Here is a 21,186-nt window from a genome sequence, read left to right as displayed (position 1 = left end):
TTTGGTATTTGAAATATTGTGCTATGTACTTTTCTATGTTAATACTTTGAATTTTCAAAATACTGTTCATAGTGATTTATATCACATGCCATATATTAAAATGTTTTTCAGTTATATGAAATATAGGTGCAAATACTCATAATATGATGCAATTAGAAAAAAAAAGGAAACAAGTCAAATCTGTGAAATGACAATGTTCTGAACAAATCTGTAACTGATCATTTTTTGTTAAAGGAATGTTTCTTTCCTTAGAAGAACAGATCTGAGATACTGGATATTGAATTAGCATCAAAAGTACAGAATATCTTCTAAAACTGAAAATGCATAATCCATTAGGTGATATTTTGACATTCAGTGCTTAAATTTCCAGTTGTCTGTAGGTCTTTGCTTATACCATTGGTCTTAATTTGTGGCAGAATTATTCATGCAAGTTCTTTGCTTATTTATAGAGCTTGTTTACCCAGTTATTCCTGATGGAAATAGAACAGATGAATTTACAAATGTGTGACATACACTGAGACAGCATTCTAGATTATTTCCTTTGTAATACTAATATTTGAGTTATAAATGCAAACAATTAAAATGAGGCTATAGAACTTCATAAAATGGAGAGGAAGAGTTACAGTCATCATATAGCGGTCAAAGTCTATAATTTTTTTCTGAAAATTGCAGTTCTAAAATTATTGGGTTTTTTGCTTCCCAATGCATGTCATTTTTCATAGTCACTCCAGGTAAAGAAGTTTGTGTGTGTGTCTTTGTGTGTCTGTGTGGTTTGAGTGAGTGGGTTCAGTTTGATCCATTGCTTGATTCATACCTATTGATTTAGAAGTATGTCTGACACTGAGATTTGCTATTTCTATATAAATATGAACAAGACTACAACCCATTCTTTTATCTGAGAGAATAAAAATTAGGGCTTCAGTGTTCAGTCAACTAACTGGTTAGTTTAATTAATGTATTTGATCAAATATTACACTGGCTCCAATCCATTGGATAGCAATTTTAATTTTTATTATTCATAATACATGCTTATGAAACCTTGAAAGAAGGTTTGTGCCTCTTCCTAAGTTTGGAATATGCAACCTAGGGTGATTCACAATTTCTAAAAGCCTGGGAAACTCACTGGGTGACAATGGCTCAATCACTGTTTCTCAGCCCAGCCTACCCCACAAGGTTATTTTGGAGGAAGGAGGATTTGGAGGATTGTTATGAACCCTGCCTCTAGCTCATAGGGGAATATCAATCAGAAATATGAATAATAATAAAAGTAGATAATCTCTGTATTAATTTTGTGTCTGGCTATTAACCCCATATAATGGCTAGGCCCATCTGGCATAGGCTAGACCAGCCTTTCTCAACCATTTTATCCTGGAGAAATCCTTGAAATAATTTTCACGTCTCAGGGAACTCCTGCATTTTAGACCACCTGGTCCAGTTTGGGTCTGCCCATCTGTGAGGACCTCTGCAGACAGCCTGCTAAATGTCCTACCTGGCATGAGGCAAGAGGCTCATGGACCAGAAGGCATACCTTTCCAATGGTTACTCCCATATTATGGATATAGTGCCCCAGAAATGCTTCTGCCATTCAGTAAGTTGTTTAAAACCTTCATTTTTGGAAGAGGCTTTTTGTGTCTAAGCTGGGTTAAGGAACCATCATGTACTTTTACTATAAGGTATGCTTTTAATTATATTAATTGAGGCAATTGGGATGCCTCTTATATATTGTTTTGTATTATCATATGCTATGCAAAATCCTGGAATTGGGCAGTGTAAAATTTCTGTAATAAAAAATACAATAAAACCTAATGGTAACATCATTGGAAATAATCAAGCTGGCTGTGGTATGCAGGAGGTAGATCTTTGGGTAATTTGCAATTATACCAGAATTTCTGAAAGCTTATCTTGCGGTTACCACAGACTTTTTTTAATGGAAATTACTAGTTCTCAAACCCAATTTCTAGGCTGAAAATTAATGTAATTTAAAAGTGTGTGTTTTTTGCCAGATGTGGACCTTGGATTATCGGTAAAAAGTAGACTCTCCAAGCTTGAAATTTTCCTACCTCTGTCTTAAAATGCACTTTGGTAATTTTCTGAACCAGAGTGCATTCACAGTATAATGACATGTCATAGGGTGAATATTTCTCCCCATTTCGGGGAGTGCTTACCATAGAAGTGCCATTTTCAGTGGTCTCCCTGTTGCACATATAATGTGCTATGCTACTCTGTTGAAAATAAGATATAATTAATTTAACAGATACAAACAATTCTTAGGAAGATCTACACATTTTTATATATGTATAAGCCACCTTTAAACATCTCTTAAATACTGTACAAATAAAACTTCAAAGCACAAATCATAATCAGTCCTTTCCACAAATGGCTGTGAGAACCAATATGGAGTAGTGGTTAAAGGGTTGTACTAGGATGCCCTTGACCAACATTGTGTGATGTAGGTTGTCATCCAACACTCTCATCTTCATCTTTTTTCCATCAATTCCCCCTTTTTCATTTTGGCTTGTCCTTAAATATGTCCACAACAGCTTCTGAGGATAGGGCAAAGGGGGCAAAATGCTGAAAGCAATATCTCACAGTCACAGTGCAAACCCCACCCCTTTTGTACTTGCAATAAGTCACATGAACTTACAAAAGTAATGGAGCTTGTGATGTGATAGCGTGAAAACTCTTTCATCATTTCAATCTGTCTCTCCATCTGCTCTTTCTCTCTTGCTTTCTAATCCTTATAAACCAGGAAAACAATCATTCCTAGACAAATGGAAAAATCTTGAGGGAAACAAAGTAACATTGGTTTCCAGTCTTACATGATAAATACTTCACCTTGTTATCTCCTTGTTTTCTCACAGTTCAGTAAAGTTTGATTTGCTCATAACAAGGAGAGAAAGAGCTCACATTGTTGAGTAAAAGTTATCCTTTGAAAGCTTCTCTTGAAGTACATTAAGCTTTTATAATAACATGCTATCCATTATAGATGCATCTCATTTTAGACAATGAGATCAATTTTACTTCTTTTTTAGAACAGAAATTAGGAAAAAAATGCTCTGTATTAATTTGTACCTAATCTAATGCATTGCTGCAGTAGCTAAACTCTCTGTACTACTGGAAGAATATATTATATCACAGGCCCAAACTATAGAAGACATTAAATGTATCTTTGCATTTGGTGTGTAGGTTTCTATACATGAAAACCACAAGATTCAACTGAATTCATTTTTTAAAATAACTTTATTAGGTTTTTAAGATAAAGAGATAAAAACTAACAGGAACTAATAATTAAGATAGAAAGTAGAGGAGAGAAAAAAGTAAAGAATAAAAAAGAAAACAAAATCAAAAGTGCAGAAAGAAAAAGAAATACAAAAGAAAAATGACTTCTAACTTTCTTTTACAACAGATATAAATATAAATTTGCTTTAAACTTTTAATCTAAGTATACATTAGAGTAAATTTAATTTTTTCTATTATCTACTATTATTTCTAATCATCAAATCCATATATCATGGTTTTTTTCTGTTTCACGCAAAAAGTCCAAAAGGGGCTTCCAATCAGCATTAAAATTAATCATTGTCTTTTCTCTAATCAAAACTGTCAATTTTGCCATCTCAGCCAGCTCCATTAACTTCGCCATGCATTCTTCTATTGTAGGTAATGTCAAATCTTTCCACCGTTCTGCATATAAAAGTCTCGCTGCTGTTATATGTAGAAACAAAGTTCCATGATTTTCTTCTGTTTGTCCATCAGTCCCAAATGAAATGTCTCTGGTTTCAATTGTCTATTAGTCTTTAAGATCTTTTGAATTGATGTATGTATTTGAATCCAACATTTTTTAGCTTTTTTACATGTCCATCAAACATGATAAAAGTCCCCTCTTGTTCACATTTCCAACATACGTTCAAAGTACATTTATACATTTTAGACATTTTTTCCAGTGACAAATACCAACGTTACATCATTTTATAAAAATTCTCTTTTAGATTATAACAGAGTATAAATTTCAATCCTTTCATCCACGTATTCTTCCATTGTTCCATTTGTATATTATACCCAAAGTTTTTAGCCCATTTTATCATGCATTCTTTCACTTGTTCATCTTCTGTTTCAAATTTCAATAAAAGTTTATACATTTTAGCAATAACATGTTCATCAAGATTCAACTGAATTCAGATGATTCAAAACTTCAAATAAAAACTATAGCAACTTGGGCCAGTGACAGATACCTAAGTAGGTAGGTAGGCAGGCTGTACAGACTCCATTTTGAAGAAACACTTCTCTGCTTTTCATTGAAACAGGCACATCTTTTTTTTCAGGTTTCCACATGAGTTTGAAAGAGGATGCCCCTACTTTAATTAATTGAATCATTACAGCAGTGCATCTAATGCAACTTTTAAAGCAATGGCATCTTTTTTTTTCCAGGGTCATCCAGAAATGTGCTTATATGAATAGTAGAGAAGGATGTACTCACATCCATGTCCAAAGTACTTCTGCCAAATCATTTTTTAAGTGTATACAATTCTGATTGACAGAAAGAATGCAAGTCCTATATGCCGTTGCTTGGGGGATTTCATGATATGTTTAAAGGGGGAGGGCAAGGAGAGCAGAATGTTTAATGCAAAAGAAGTATGATTTGTCAGCATTGCTCTGACATGATATTCCTGCATGCTAAGCCCCATGATTTGTTTCTAGTTCTGCTACCCTGGCTATGTTTCAGCACCAAAATTTTAGCTGTTAACCTTTCCTATATGGCAAGTGTTCTTAATTATGGGTCACAACCAAATGTGAGGGGGCATCCCATTTGCTTCCACTTTGTCTAGATACAATATAGCAGCTTTTAGCAGCCTGCTTGCAGAGGGTCAGACTCTGCATAGGATCCAGGTGTTGGGGCTCTCCTTCAGCAGGCTTTGGTCCTTGGCAAGAATAGCTCCTGCAACAGCTCCAACTCTCTCCTGAGCATTGCCCGAGACAATTCAACCATGATCAAGATTCTGTTGTCTAGTGTGATCTTTCTCCTCTTCCAAGGCTGGTTCTTCCTGGCCGTCCTTCTGGATGGCATCATGCTTGGTCCTGGCACTGAGCTTGCAGGCCCACTCCAGCAACCCTGAGCACTGCACATTTTCTACTATAGTATAGGACAGGAGACCGCATGCTCAGACTGTCTGGACAGGTTTAGTATCAGGATGCAGCAAGATCCCACTGCAGGAAGAATCACCATTGGAAGAGATAAAAGGTGGGATTAGGCAACAGCACCTCAGCCTTGCCCAAGTTACTTGAAGAAGGTTTGAGCTGTTGCAGGAACCAAGCAACAAGCAGGAACCTGTTGAAGAAAAGTCCCAGCTCCAAGAACATGTCCTGACATTGATTTAGTGTGTAAACCTGGCTTGCCCATGCATAGCTGGATTGCTGCCAGACCACATTCCACTTTGCTTGGACAAGCCAACAGCCAACTTGTCCAGGTAGAATAGGAGTCCTATCTGAGTTTGATAGTTGTATTAATATGGGGTGACTATATAAATTCATTAATTATTGTAGAGGGTCATGACACTACAAAGTTTGAAAGCTCCTACCATTTGGATTTTCTTTTCACCTCAATATCCTCTATGTCAGGAGCAACCAACTTCTGTTGACCAGATGGCCATACTAGACCTTCTTGGACATATCAAGTCCTGTATTCCAAAAGTGAATGAGGCCAGGAACTGTTTTAATGGGTGAAATGGGCACCATACTGCATGTCTCAGCAAGGCTTACAGAATCCATATTACCCCTTCACCTCCCCTCTCCGCCCACCAGTTCAAAAAATTTTAAAATAATTGTCACATTGTTGACCTCATCCATTCTAAGAGATCTCAGGGGTCATAAAATTTAGTTGGCAGGCTGTGTGCAGTTCCTGGGCCACCTTTTTCTTCCTTTATAAGAAGCCTACCTTCTCCTGAAGCAAGCTTCATTTGATTAAATCCAACATTACTTCTCCATATATTGATGATGTTGCATTCTTCCTATCTGTATGTTCTCTTGGCAAGTAACTCAAAACCTCTGGGGAAGACAAGCTTCAGGCCCCTGGTAAAATAGAATCATGAGTGACGTAATCATACTGGTACGTAGGTCTCACCTGTTGTAATTTATACTGCTGCCATTCTCCTGAGGTTATAATGAAAGATATGTTCATTTAATGACAACTTGTTACCACACCTTATAGGTTATCATTCTTTTCCAGGAAAAACAAGCAGGTCCTGCCCTTTTCAAAAAGCTGAGGCAGCAAAGTACATTTCATACTATGCGGATGTGTGAAACTGCCAGCAACATTTCTGTGAGTTGACTCATTGCAAATTACTTCCGAATTTCAGTTTTCCATTGTAAAATTTTGTGGGAGTAAGTGTGAGAGAGAAAGAGAGAATGAGAGAGAGAGAAGGAAAGTGAGTAATGGCAAGCAAAGAAATTGGCTGCCTCTTCAGAAACTTATTTTGAAGTTTTTGGCCTTGGAAAGAGTCCTAACCTCAATCAAACCTTGGTGGGTCTATGAAAGACTTTGTTGGGTATCTGTAAGTGGCTGTAGCTCTACAGGATGCAATGTCCTCTAGGGACTTCTTCTTGCCATCAGAATAACTGGAGTAGTTTGCCAGACTTGGAGCTGGTACAACTCATCTTTTCTTGGGAATCAATATGAAGGAAAGTAAAGAAGAAAATGGCTAAATAAAAAGAAAATATGTCTTTGATTTGTGATGCCAACTGATAGGGCATTGTTTTAAAAAATGCATTTGTCTTGATTTTTTCCTCTCCCTCCCCAGTAGGCTTGGTTTCTCCACAGATTTTTTAGCTGACCCTTAATAGAAACTGGTACAAACCTTTTTCTGGGTAGTTTGCTCCAAAAATGTTGATGTATAGTCTATTGAAGGACTTCTGTCTGTCTGTCTACCTGTCTACCTACCTACCTACCTATCCCTGTCATCCATCTACCTACCTACCTACCTACCTACCTACCTACCTACCTACCTACCTATCTATCTATCTATCTTGGAATCCCTATTCAAGAGGCAAAGTTTTAGTAACAGAAAATTTGAAGTGTTTTGAATGAACTTTTTTTTTTGCTTTTAATTTCTCATTGAACCCCATCAAATTCTTGTAGAACCATAGGGCTCCACAGAACCCAGTTGGTAAAACCCTGGTCTATATCACCATATGGATAGAGAGAGAAGAATTATTCCTTGTTTAATACATTTACAGTACATCATTCTTTGCAGAAGCTCAAAAGCTAGGGCTGGCATACCATTAAATAAATTGAGGCCATTGGTTAAGATAGCAGATAACAGTCTCATAATTGTTCTCTCCAGATGTAAAACAGAGCTGTATATGCAGTACAATTTGTCTTAGGCCCTCTAAAATAATGGGTTGCTTTAGCTATAGTGGAAGGTATTAACCTATCAGCAGTGTTGAGGAAAGTTTCAATAGACTGTTGTACATGGAAAAGGGGATAATGGATGACATATTTACAGCAACATGTCTAAAACATATCCCTAGGATTCCATCTTGTTATGACAATTGCTCTGACAAAATATGTAAATTTTCAATATGTAACTACCTGAATATATAATGAACACAGTTATGAATTGTGGTCCTTCTAGTCCAAGTTAGCAGTTGATCTGAAGTTTTTGTGCAAATACATTCTGTCCTATTTGTTGATGAGTAAATAGTGCATACATGCAGGGCCTTCAGGGAATAGACAGAACAAATTAACACTGAGGAAACGTCACTGGTGTGCCGTGGGGGTTAATGTAAACTTCCACCCAAGACAGTTCATGAATTCACATGGGTTAAAGGATCTGTGGTTCCAGTAGAAAGGCCACTGTCATTCAAACTGCATTTGAACTTTGGAATTGAAAGAGCACTGACAGGGTAAAAGTCATGAATGTTAACCAAGGCTACTGCTTCCCTCAGCTGCTGTTTTATTTTGCAGTATTGTCCTGGTTCTGCCTGGTGTTAAATTGAAAATATAGCCTGCCCCTAGTGAGAAGAAGGAAGAAAAAACTAACAATTCAAAAGCTTGTCTTGGTTGTGCTAAGTGGAGATACAGTACTCTAAAAATCTGGACAACTACTAGAGGGCAGCAACAAGGCACACGCAAAAAATCTAAACATAAGACTGCATTTTTTTTCAAAGATCAGCAGACATGTAATCCATGTTATTGTCCATTTATAATAACTGAGTTCATCCCTCTTTCTCTCTCTCTCTCTCTCTCTCTCTCTCTCTCTCTCTCTCTCTTTAAAGAAGTTGGGTTGATTGCTTTAGTAAGTGTGAATCAGGGAACAAAAGGGTTAAATCTTGATCCTTGTAAAAGGCCAAGGGCACTTTCTGCATGAATGTTTCCAAGTGTTACTTAAGCACGGAAAGCCTTGGATAAAAGGCAAACTTTATGGATGATTGATCAGTACTATCTTTAATATTCTGAATGGAACTGTCTTCCACTGTGTTTCTTCCAGACCAATTGATGGATCTCAGTGAAGCTTAGATCTTGATTGATTCAAACCTGGACAATCTCTCTGCTCACTGGTTGCTTCCATGCTGTTTGAGCAAAGTGAGAATATGTAACAGGAGAGTTTTCTTGCTGCAAATAAAGTCTATGAAAAAATGCACATAAAACAAGAGTATTCCCTTTTGGCAGAAAGAAAATAAAAGCAGTGGTTTTCTTCCTCCTTCATCTCCACAATGCACATTCCATCTGCTTTGAACACAGCACAGGACCTCTGAAATCCTACTATCCTGGATGATAGGACTGCATAGCTTTTTGAACCTGGTATTGAACCTGGTTCAGTATTCAATAGCCGATCTTCAAAAAAGATGGGGTGGAGAATGGTACCAGCATTTATTTATTTATTTATTTATTTATTTATTTATTTATTTATTTAAGCAATTTATAGATGGTACATCAGCTCTGTGGATAATAAGGGCAAGGACTTGAACCTATTATGCCCTGAAACTACAGACCAGGGAAACAGAAACAAAATGACAGAGGTATGTCTAGTGGTGACCAAAGACAGAGTGGGACATGGGAGAAAACTCTTTCATGAACTTCATCTAGGAAACACCACTCAGAATTAATGCAAGATGCATGAAGACACCACTGTGTAGGAGTACAATGAGGTTGAATATGAAAATACTATTTTTCAGGGCAAGGGGGAAAAAGCAATATGATAGCCCGTTTGACAGATTAGGCATTGCATGGAGGTTGTGTCTTATGGATCATGTGCAGGGTGCTTCAATAAACTACTAGCATGAAAATGCCTAAAGGTATGTTTAGTTCATTGCAATAGTAAGCCCAACATTCACCCTGTCAGGAACTTTCTTTTTAAAGAAATTTAAAGGAACCAAACACTTGGTAAGATTTTGCATCAGCAAAACAAAAAACAAAACCCTATCATGCAATACCTGCACACATCTGTGAAACTCGCAAATTGTACCATGTATGTTTGCAACGTATCACAATACATAGCTTATAGCAACCCACAATATAATTAATTCTTTAGGTTCAGTGCAAAATTGATGTCAAGAGTCTACAGGGCCTGCTGAAATCCAACATACCCAAAAGAAGTCTATTAGTAACCTCTTTTGCTTGCTGTTCCCCTTCTCTGTTGCTATAGCCTATCCACTTACTTCTTGTTCTGCACCGCCACCACCCCTCAAAAAAGATTGGCTATGTGAAGCAGGAGCTGTTAATGTCATTGCCTGCTAGCTTGTTGGCCCTTTGTTATTGATGATAACAAGAAGAGTGTCAGCAGCTGCTGGTGACAATGTAAGCCTATTACTGGGGTGGAAAGCCTGCTGAGGTTGTCTTGCTGAAGAGTCATTCAGAATCTAGAACTGACATATAGTTCAGTCTGTCTGGATTTTAGCACATGTGAGATTAGGCTGTTGGTTATGTGACTTGGCAAGTAACAATGTATTATAAACTATGGAAAATGAAGGCTAGTTGGAATTAACACCATTGTGATGATGGGCCTGACAACATTATTTTCTGCCTGGCTTCCTGAGGACATCCATGTTTGAGAAACAAATAATAATTGTTGAAAATATAAAATTGAACTGTTATTTGAATCTATCTCCATCCTTGGGTCACAGAGATAGGATTCTTGGTAGGGAGAAAATCAGGGAAAAATTAGACACCTTTTCTACATACAAAGCTGGAAATAATTTCAAATGGAATTATTATGGAAATATTTTCATCATCATCATCATCATCATCATCTTTATCTCTGTAAGTATCAGTACAAAGCTACAGTATCATGCATAAATTGCGAAGGTCCTCAAACACAATCATTAAAATAACCTGGTCCTCCAAAAAAGAACACCCATAAAATAAATCTGTTTTTTGCTTCCTTTACTTGAAAAGCAAGTTCTGGTGAATTCTCCCCCATATCCAGATAGCATATGTTTTGAACTGAAATGTCCCCTTTTCTTTTTTTCTTTCTAGTCCCTTCTTTTTTCTCACTTGTTTCATGTTATCAATTAAAAAGTACAGGATTTTTTTTTAAAAGCATAGAGAAATGTAAAGAGAAAAGGAGATATATAAGTATCAGCACATGCCTGTGAATATCTGCACGCTTTCTCTCTCTCACACACTTGGCTTTAGTGTTCATTTAATTATTCTTGTAATTATTTTAAATTGTACTACTGGCAATCTCTTAAAAAGTATAGCACTGAAACACACTATTTCGAGTCTTGAAAGTGTTAGGAGGAGTAATTGTTGAAACTACTAACAAATAACTAGCATAGATACTATTTATACAGATGTCCTGGTGCATTATATGATCTTTATACTTGGCCAGATTCCAAAAAAAAAAAAGCATGATTAAGTCCAATGAAGATGATTCCTGCATGGTTAAGTGCTTTTTAGTACCATATTGCAAAGTAGTAGGTATGATCATCTGTTACGGCAAAAACAACAAAGCCTTGTGGCACTTTAAAAACTGAACAATTTTAATGTAGTAAATATTTTAATGGGGCAGATTCTATTATGCAACTCATAATATGGACTTTTTAATGCCTCCATAAAATTGTTTGTATCATCACACGTTTCTTTCATGTTTAAGCTTCATGAATTCCTTTCATTAGAGAATATAGTACATGATTAAACCTGTTCTACTGAAAAAACTTAAGTTCCCTTTTGGCTTTGCTCCCCCTCACAGATTCTAATGATAAAAATCTGTAAGTGGAAGAAACATTTGACTATTGATCCAGGCTTAAAATGAAAGCCAATTACTGCTGACAAATAAATGACCTCAGTTTCAACAGTTTGTCTGTCTTTTTCAAAGGTGGATTTCCCCAGCATGACTTCCCTTAATGCCAACTAGGGCTGAGTAGAGCTCTGAAAAGATGATTTGATTCAAAGGAGATTAGATGACTCACCTCTTTAAATCAAATCTTCAAATTAATTTAAGGTGTCAAATAGAATCAGGTTCCTTTGAATCCCCTCAGAGAGATGTGAAAGTGATTCAGAGACTTAATGGACTCTGTGAAGTTTTGAACCTTTAGAGGGTCTCAAACATTGTGACAGCTCTCATTCTGTACATGGCCAAAGCAGCGGGTCAGGGGTGGCTGTCTAAGATTGGCAAAATTAATGAGTATTATCATCTTCACAAACTGTTTCTCAGAGCACTTGGGGAATTTTGCTCTACTGTTTGTGTCTTATTCTGCTAAAATTTGTTTAGAACGATTTGCTTGGAAGGAAAGAGAGAAGCAGATATATTCTGTTAGTATTTTTTAATCTGGCTTGCTGTTTCTTTATGAATCTGCTCCCTTTTCCCAAATCCATACCCTTTTATCCTTTCTTTGTCTGACCTGAAGTCTCAGTTTCCAGTTTATCTTCAGTTTTTGAAGGCTTTCCATTTTCCTTGATCTCCCTTGAAAAAAAATGTCTGTTTTCTTTCAGCTCTTTGTCTTTTTTCCTGTACTGAATGAATGAGTGTGAATACGTTTGAGATAGTGATTACTGTACTTCTGTTGGATTACTGTACTTCTCATCTCCGCTATCTCAACTTTCATAAAAAAGAAATGGGGGAATATTTCAAAAATATATTGCTGGGAAATCTTTGAAGCTATCTGCCTGAAACGTTGTAATCCTAATGTCTTCTAAACAGTTTATCATTTCTGTTATAGTCATCTCATTTGGCCAAAATGAAGCAGCTGCAATATTTGATGTTTTCCCACTATATTCTTTGGCTGTACCTTTAATCAAACCTTGGATCTGAACTTGGTTTGAATCAACCCTTATTAAAATCTTGGTTTCAAATTTCATCTATGATTTGCATAGTTTAATGCTTATCACAGATATATGGTGGCTCACTGATATATGGTGGCTCAAATTTTTGGGAGCTTTTGAGAATTTGGAGTTTATATTGTGGGTGCTCTCACAAAATGGCTTTTATGTTGAACCATTTCGCCCTTCAAACAGTTGGTTTAATAGATGGCATAAGGAGGTTGCCTCTATTCCACCCCAACTTAATTATTCCTTTTTCCTAGTGAGGAGGGTACACTTCCCATCAAGCTCTGAGAAGTAGCAACCCACCATTTTGTTTTCTAAAAATGCCTCTGGCCATATATGGGTGGGTCCCAAAGCATTTCTGGAAATACAGTTTATGCTAAAGGCCAGCATTTGATTTGCAGCATGCCTGCTTCTTTTCTTTTTCTCTTTTCTGTTCCCCTAATCAGAGAATCTGAAAAAGGAGGATTCAGTTGGCTGAAATGTCTGCACATTACTTGGTGCCTATAGGCCACATGTTAGCTATTCCTAGCCTACAGTGCTGTTTTAATGCAAAGAATGCTTCAATTTGTACCAGTCCCTGACAGATGTCTGAACATGAGCAGTGTTGACCTCCTTTAATGAACATGGAAATATCCCCCAAGAAAAATGTGCTTCATTTGTGGCGGACAGTTCCTGCTCTTTCTGCTTATGCTTAAGTGCTTATTTCTCATCTGGACATATATTTTAACCTACCAGAGAACGTTTCGGAGGACCATGATTGGCTGCAGGCAGGTATGCCCGCTGTTATTTGGACGTGCATTACAGGTATGTATATAGAAGGAAAGAGTAAATTGGTTTCAGATAATTGCAGAATCTGATAAAGTTGAGTTGCATGCAAGTGTAAAATTAGGGGAAGATAGGTACTAAGTCTTGAATCTCAAGGTCAACACTGACTAATGCATTCTTGGACATTTTCTCAGAGGTGAACTTTACCAAACAATGGAAAAAAACAAACTGAATGTTACTGAAGCAAAAGCTCTCTGCTGTGCAGGGGCTTCAGAACAAAGTCCTAATTATACAAAAACTCCAAGATCTGAAGTTCACTGTTATCAGGGAGGGGTGAGCAAAAACAAGAGTTAGTAAATGCTAAGTAGGACATGCAAACAGAGTTCTGTCATATAAACAGGGATAATTACATGGTTACTGGCAATTCTCACAGAGCTACAGACAAATTCTGGAAAGCACTTTAGTCCTGAGATGTCAGCCTGTACTGCAGGAAGATTTCACTATGATACAAATCTGAAGGGTATGAAATTTGAAATCTCAGTAGAAATGTCTGCTAACTCTTGCAAGAGATTTCAGTATCTTTGGACTTTGGAGTGCCCTTCTCAGAAAAGTATGGCTGGCACCATCTTTGTTATCTTTTTGGCACCAGACAAAGATATTTTTATTCTCCCGGGCCTTTTAAGATTAATGGGCTGTGTTGTTTTTCACATTCTTTGTAATATTTTGTTATTTTATGGCTTATGTTATATTGTATACAACATAAGCTCTCTGCTCCTGGTCCAACACCTAACCACTATACTGCTCTCACAAGGCATGAAAAATATACAATTTTGATGTACAGTATATTTTTACTAATTTTTTAATTGTTGAATTTGTATTGTAAAGTGCTTGGAGATTTTAAAATAGGGAATATTATGCAAATATTTTAAACAAGTGTGATGGATTGGGATGAGAAGGTTCAAGGACAGAAGCATCTCCTCAGCCCACAGCGTGAGCATGGGAAAGCGAAAAGGATGAGACTGGCACCACCCTAAGGAATTCATAGTGTTTAGTTGCTGGCTTGGGGAGTTTAGAGTTAGTCTGGCGAGATTCTGTCTAGCAGGTGTGAGCTAATAAAGTTAACTGAGCTGTTCCAGTACTGTCTCGTGGAGTTTCTTGGGCTTAACCTGAAAACAAGTTAATAAATATTTTGAGCAAAAATGACAGAAGGGAAACCATCCTGCTTATTCCAGAGGCACATATTGGCTGGACATCGTAGAGAGCAGAAGGCTGAATTAGGTGGATCATTGGTCTTACCCAGCAAAGCTCTTTTTAAGTTCTCACATGACATTGAAGACAGGGTTAGGTAGATGTTTTGGGCTGCTGAACACACTGGGAATGTTGAGAGTATACACAGCCATACACCTGTCATGCCTTGCAAGAGCAGTATAGTGGTTAGGTGCTGGACCAGGAGCAGAGCGACCCAGGTTCTAGTCTGCCCTGAGCCATACATGATTCCTGGATGATTTAAGGACAGTCACACTCTCAATCCAACCTACCTCCCAGGGTTGCCTTGTGGAAAAAAATAGGATGAGGGAGCACTATGTACACTTAGAGCTCTTAGACGATAAAAATCCAACAAATGAAAAATAAACATCCCCTTGCCTAATCCTAAAGTGCTATCATGATAGGCATGGCCAGGCCCCAAACACCCATTCTGTAGAAGACAAATGCTAAAAGTTGTTACCCACCATCTTCTCTAGAGAGCTGGGATGCTCTTGACCAGCCCAGCTTATCATTGTTAATGTTTTTGATTTGGGGATAGATGGACTTGATTTGATATTCAAATCAAATGGGGGGGGGAGTTGTAGCGGCTCATCATTTTGTCTTACTAAGAATGCCTATAGTGCTTTTGTTTGCCCCAGAACATTTTTGTAAATAAAGAATAATGTGTCGTTCTGCAGCGTTTCTGCATTCTATTTATTTTTGTTTAATTAAGCAAACCTTTAGGAGTGGGAAGCTGGTAGAGGCATATTGATTACTCTCGTGATTGGATTGTGCTCCAGGTATTAACAAACAGGAGGGGGCAATTGGGGGGGGTGGTAGACCTTGACAGTTTTTCCTTAACAGCATGTCTTGTCTTTTTGGTCCCTTCCAAACTACTGCATCTCCCTTGATTTGAATTAACCATACGCCTGAGAAAGTGATTGGCAGCAGAATTTCAGGGAGGGATTCTTCCAATATTCTCTGGAGATGCAGGGGATTGAATCTAGAATCTTCAGGAAACAAAGCATGTGTTCAAACACTGAGCTACGTGTGTGTGTGTGTGTGTCTGTCTGTCTTCCTCCCTTCCTCCCTCCCTCCCTTCCTTCCTTCCTTTCCTCCAACAGCAGATTAGCAAAAACTATCATTGACTATTTCAGTCATGCAATTTTTAAGGTAGCTACTCTTTTTTATTTTTACAACCATAGTTGTATTTTTGTACCACTTTGGGTAAGAACCTGCCTAGCTATTATTTCCAAACCCATGTTGGCAAAATATCATCTGTCAAAAAACATGCATCCCCCTTACATTTCTTGGAACAGCTATCTGTGAATCCCTGATACTAGACCTGAGGTTGAGTGTTTTGCATGATTAGTACAAATATGTTATTTTCACATGTGTTTTGTGTTATTGGAACCATGCCAAAAAGCCCCCACCCAAGCAATTTTGGCATGTTATTTAATTAATGGTTCTGCATTTATTTTGTTGGCCTTTTATGCTTGACAGGTGGGAAGGAAGTGCTTCAAGTGGCTATTACTTCTCTCCTGCACCATAATTAAAAGCATTTTTAATTGTTTTAATAAATTCCCATCTTCTTCCCCCCACGTAAACATAGAAGATTAGAAATATGCAGAGAAATTGAAAACAATCCCCCATGGACCAAAGTATGTTTGGTAACAGGAGTTCAATAAGTAAAGCAAAAAAAAAAATGTTCTGTAATTAGTTGATGATATCTGTGTTAGATTGTCCCAGCCCTTTTCACTCCCAGAATATAAAAGCAGCATTGAGATCTTTGATAATGCAGGTTTAATTAAAAGGCAAATAAAGGTGTATTTTTACAACATTATCTACATGAGAAAATGGTCAGCGTAGAGTTTTACCATCTTATAAAGAAGAAGTATGGAATTCTTAAAATGGAATTGTGAGGTGGGTTTAAAAAAAAAAAAGGCATAATTAAAAACATACTCCAAATCAAAAATAATTAAGATGTTAGTTATTTTCTAGACATGTTCAGTTTTCACCTAGAGGAGAGTGTTTCTCAGGCTTTGGGGCCAGTTATATGCTAAGAAATCAATCTGTAATTTTAGTACCTTCAGAGTTAGAACACAATATTCAGTTTTAAACAATATACATTTGTTTTCTGAGTAGCATCCAACAATTAATTACCCTGAACAAGGCTACATTTTGTAGGTTCATGTTAAAACTTTATTGAAGTAAAAGAAAGTTAACTCATACTTTAAGTCTTATGAAAGCGATTCTAGCACTTACCAAGTGTTATGAGTCAGTAGCACATCATACCACGAGTAAAGTAGGTAGATTTACTTCATTTATTAATATGTTGCTACAAGTATTCACTTTTAGACCTAGGATGCTTATTGGTCAATTGAGACCTGCCCCGGAGTGTGAAATGCCGCCACACTCAAACACTTTTGTTTTCCTTCTTTTCTAAACTTAAGATATTTATCTAAAAAGTTTGGCCATTAGAAAAATATCAAAATCTGTATTAGGAAGGTAGCTCAAAATACATTTTGAGTATGTTATGTCATAGGTACAGACAAACACAAACATGCAGACAAACATACAGATCCTCGGAAGAGTGCACAATTTCATGGTTTTTCAATTATGACCTTTTTATGATGAATTAATATCAGTTTGGCAAATTTATTCAGATTTTAATCACTTTTTCTCTGTGCATATCAATTTTAGTATATTTTAGCATATTCTTAAATATCTATTTTTAAATAGATGTTTAAAAACAGTTTTAAACATCTCTTTTCTTTTTTATTTTGTGCTATGATTTCAAAGCATTAGGGACCTGATGATCAGGTGAACCACAGTGCAAAAAAGGTCTATTTTATTAACTGTCTGTATCCACCTCTTGCAACCTGGTGTCTTCTAGTTATTTTGGTTGTCAACTCCCATGATTTCCTAACCAGCATAGTCAACAGCCATGCTGTTTGAGGATTACCAGAATTAATCCAAAAAATTTGAAGGGCACTAGGTTGGGGAAGTCTGGGGAAGTTTGGCCAAGCATTAAATTGCAGCCCCAACTTTTTGTACATGATATAGTACAAAATACTTTTCCCAGAGAACTAAAGCACGTTTCCAAGTACAAAGTTCTTTATTCTGTTGACAGTTTATATTTAGTTCCACAGAATCTTTTTTTTTTCAAATACCAGGAAGTAGATTAAAGGAAAAATTAACATAGGTTATTATTATCCAACAATTGTGTACATCTAATCTTAGATGAAGTTAAAGTCATCAATATTTATTTCAGTCATAATTTCCTAATGGGTAGTATCAGTGGGTTGTTTAAAAACAAACGGTGTCAGGTGCCCACAATAAACACAGGATGGAAACCATATGGAACTGAGTCATCCAAATGAACTCTAAAGAAAGACTAAAATAACGGCTTGCTGAAAATGTGGTACAGAATCTAATAATTCACACAATTCTGTTTAGTGAGAAAGAAGCCTGCTAAATGGTGGGGTATTTACCCCATCATGACAGCTCATTACATACTCATCTGGTGGTTTCTACCAAAAGAACTTTACACAGAATGCTTGCCCATATCAACAATATATATCCCTTAAATTGTATATCTTCTAGGAGTCCAATCAAAAAACAACATGTGTCTGAAGCAAGCACACATAATTTGTGACACACCCACAAGCCAAAAACAAGCCACACCCAAGTCACAGGCATATATGGTGTTCAAAACCCTCCTGTTTTGCCTTGCTTAGCCTTTTTGAGGGAGATAAAACCCTGAGTAGACTGCCATGTAGTTAGGAACAGCATTTTGAGTGCTAAATCAAAAGTTATCTAAACCTACTTGAAAATCCTTTTAATGGCTTGTTATAAATCTGATTTCCTGAATGCATTAGAAGCTTTTTAAAACAAACTTCTTAAAAGTTATATTCAGGAGTTAAATATTTCAGAAATGCAAAATTATAAACACATCCTCAGGTATCTTCTTTGTCACTGAAATAATCAGTGGTCATTCAATAAAAAATCCTCTTGAATATTTCAAGTGTTACTGAATTGCCTCATAATACTTTTATGTATTAAGGGTCAAATGTTCTTTAAAATCACTTCAGTGAGATGAAGGTAGGAAAGAAATCACAATGTTTGTTGTGTCCTGTGGCTTCTTAATCACCAAAGCTCGTAAGGTTCAGGTATTTTCCATTAAGAAAAATTGTCACCAAATTCTTGGTGGCCTGATAGAATACTAGGCTAATATTGGTGCAGACCTTTATTATGGGCAATGCAGAATTATGAAGTTATGGGAATCGTCTTGAGTTACATGAGGAAAATAAAAGAAAGAACACAACTTGTGGGATCTGTATCATAAGAAAGAATACCAGCACTACCTAAATTTCTGAGCCTGAGATCCATTAGGATGCAAAACTTACGCTGTGTTGAATTAGAAATACAGAAGCAGAAATGCAGCACAAGACTCTAGATCTTTCATATATGACGCTAACAATCCATAGGATGCTAGATAAATTATTGGACCTCATGATACTATTTGTACTATTTTAGCCTGATGCTAGATAATGATACAAGTGTTCAAGATGGACATCCAAATCTGACTGAACTAATACTATACCTGTCAATTCAGCTTCTAATATTTGAGGGACCGCCTCTCCCCAATTACATGTACCTGTTCCATTAGTTCTGGCAGGAGTGACATACTCCAGGTCCCATCTGATGGGAAGTGCCATCTGGCAGGGCCCAGGAAGGGAGGTACCCAGGAAATGAGCCCTTTCGGTTGTGGTCCCTGCCTTTTGGAACTTCATCTCCCCAGAGATCAAATTGGCCCTGACCCTCCTGGCTTTCCATAAGGTCCTAAAGATTGGCTTTGCCATTGGACTTGGGGACCCAGATATGTGGTTGCAATGGGAACTAGGAATAACATTGAGGCACAAGAGGAAGAGCTGCAACCAGGCAGCGGTCAAAAAAAGGAAATCTGAGTCCAGGGCAGAAACATAATTTGAGCGAGCAACTCAGATATGACCCTCCTTAGTTCTCATGAAGATAAAGGGAGGGAGGGAACACATTCAGACTTGCAAGATTCTGTTATGGTAACCTTATAATAAAGTAGAATCAGCATTCATAACTCTGACATCTTAATCTGGTCTATCTTGAAGGGCTGACAGTGGTAGAGCCTGTACAGGGGCTATGTTGATTGTTGTTGGGTTTTGGAATAGTTGGCTACAGATTGCATCATTGTATGGTTCTTTTATATTATGTGTGTTTGTGTGTGTGTGTTTAATTGCTGTGAGCTGCCCAAAGTCATGTATTGAGATGGGCAGCTATATAAATTGAATAAATAAATAAGTAAAATCTGATTTTTTCCCCCAGGCCTTGAGATAAGGTGGGTGGGGGAGTGTATTGTACTCATCCTAGAAGCTAATTCCCCCCCTTTTTTTTTAATTGTTACAATTTCTTTTAATATTTTATGCTGCCCACAGTTCTTACACAGTCAGGCAGATTTACAGATTTGATAAATAAATAAAAATCCTTTCGGAATCCTACAGCCAGAATACCTCCCATTTGCTTGTCTTTTTGAAATTTTATCTCATTTTCCATCACTGGTATAAAAAGATATACAAAACTCTTAGCCTAGTGGCAATCAATCAGTCAATCAATCAATCAATCAATCAACAGACCCAAATATTTAGTATTTTCTTTTGAAAATAGTGTTTTTAATCATTTTATTAATTACTGTAGTTTTTAAACATGGTGTGATGATGGTTCAAGAACTACTGTAATGAATTTCACAGCCAGAACATGGTTCAACTTGCTTGTAAGTAACAGGGTATAAACACTTTCTAGTTGCTCATGTTGTATACCTATGTTGCATTTTAGAATTTTAAAAGAGTATTTATGGGCATAAGGAGTTTTTCAATAGGAATTATAAATATTATTCCATTCCTTTATATGATTATACTTTCATAACTCCTGAAGAAATATATTGGGCTTGATATCACAGTATATTCACATCTACACATGCGTGGACAGACGCACATAAATGACAGTATTTGATCTTCTTGCCTGCTCTTACTTCTGCTACCAGCTTTTTGTTGTTTTATCCCATCAAGCAATACAGTAAAAGCTCAAAGTAGATGCTTCATACAGATGAATACAGCAAAGCCTCCAACTTTTTAAAAAATGAAAAGCAACCCCAGAAAACTGCATTTGTTGGCAAATAAGGAGGATGAAGGCCGCTTAATCTTTCTCCTACTGAATCTTTTCCCAGTCAACATTTCATCCTCCAAAGCTGCTTTATTTCTGATATGTGTTTATAGAAGAAGGAAATGGTTCTTTAGCTGAAAACTGTAACCTTCTAAGACCATTTTTTATTTTCCAAAATATTGGGGCTTTGATATCCATATTAATATGATATTTATAGGTTGGTCCAAAGATATTCAATGAATAAGGGGTTTTTTTGTTTTTGTTTTTTTTCAGATTGCTTTTCACTGCCAGGATGTAATAAAGACCAAGTATAGCTACAGCTGTTCTGAGAGCAACTATGGGAATACATTTTCTGAAGATTTTTCTGTGCCATATGTATACAGTTCTATATTCAGACTACCTTCTCACTCCCTATTCCAAAGAACTAATAAAAGCTTGTTGAACTCTGTCTTGTTAGTCTCCACCCTGAGACTGGTAAGTAAGCAGTGAGTTTATGAGTCGTGCACATCATCAGGGGATCATAAGTGTTGTATTCCGGAAGCATACGATGAAGGGTAGCATGGGGTGTGGCTACCATGAGATAATAATTTCCCTGTGGTGCCTTGCTGAGAACTGAGGCTATAATTATCTTCTCTCTGTTTTTCCAGGGCATTTAGAATCCGAATCTCCAAGGGAATTTGCATGAGTCGTCATTATTTACAACACTGAGGTGCCTGTTTGGC

The 21,186-nt window shown here is 36.9% G+C and overlaps 1 long non-coding RNA gene across 2 annotated transcripts in view; it reads left to right on the top strand.

The window, feature by feature from the left end:
- LOC148214920 (uncharacterized) overlaps positions 1-20,906 on the top strand; it is a 37,039-nt gene extending 16,133 nt beyond the window's left edge. Inside the window, exons 2-3 of one of the 2 annotated variants that reach the window (XR_015796975.1) lie at positions 6,221-6,313; positions 20,738-20,906. This is a non-coding gene — a long non-coding RNA (uncharacterized LOC148214920). Of the gene's footprint in view, positions 1-6,220; positions 6,314-8,480; positions 8,629-20,737 lie in introns of those variants that run through there. The other variant, XR_015796974.1, reaches the window with a different exon arrangement.
- Positions 20,907-21,186: the final 280 nt, after the last annotated feature.

Source organism: Python bivittatus, unplaced genomic scaffold (genome assembly GCF_059951505.1).
Source record: "Python bivittatus isolate LINGU-HERP-01145 unplaced genomic scaffold, Pbiv_v1 ctg000480_np1212, whole genome shotgun sequence".
Taxonomy (NCBI): Eukaryota; Metazoa; Chordata; class Lepidosauria; order Squamata; family Pythonidae; genus Python; species Python bivittatus.
This window is presented reverse-complemented; position numbering and strand designations above follow the sequence as displayed.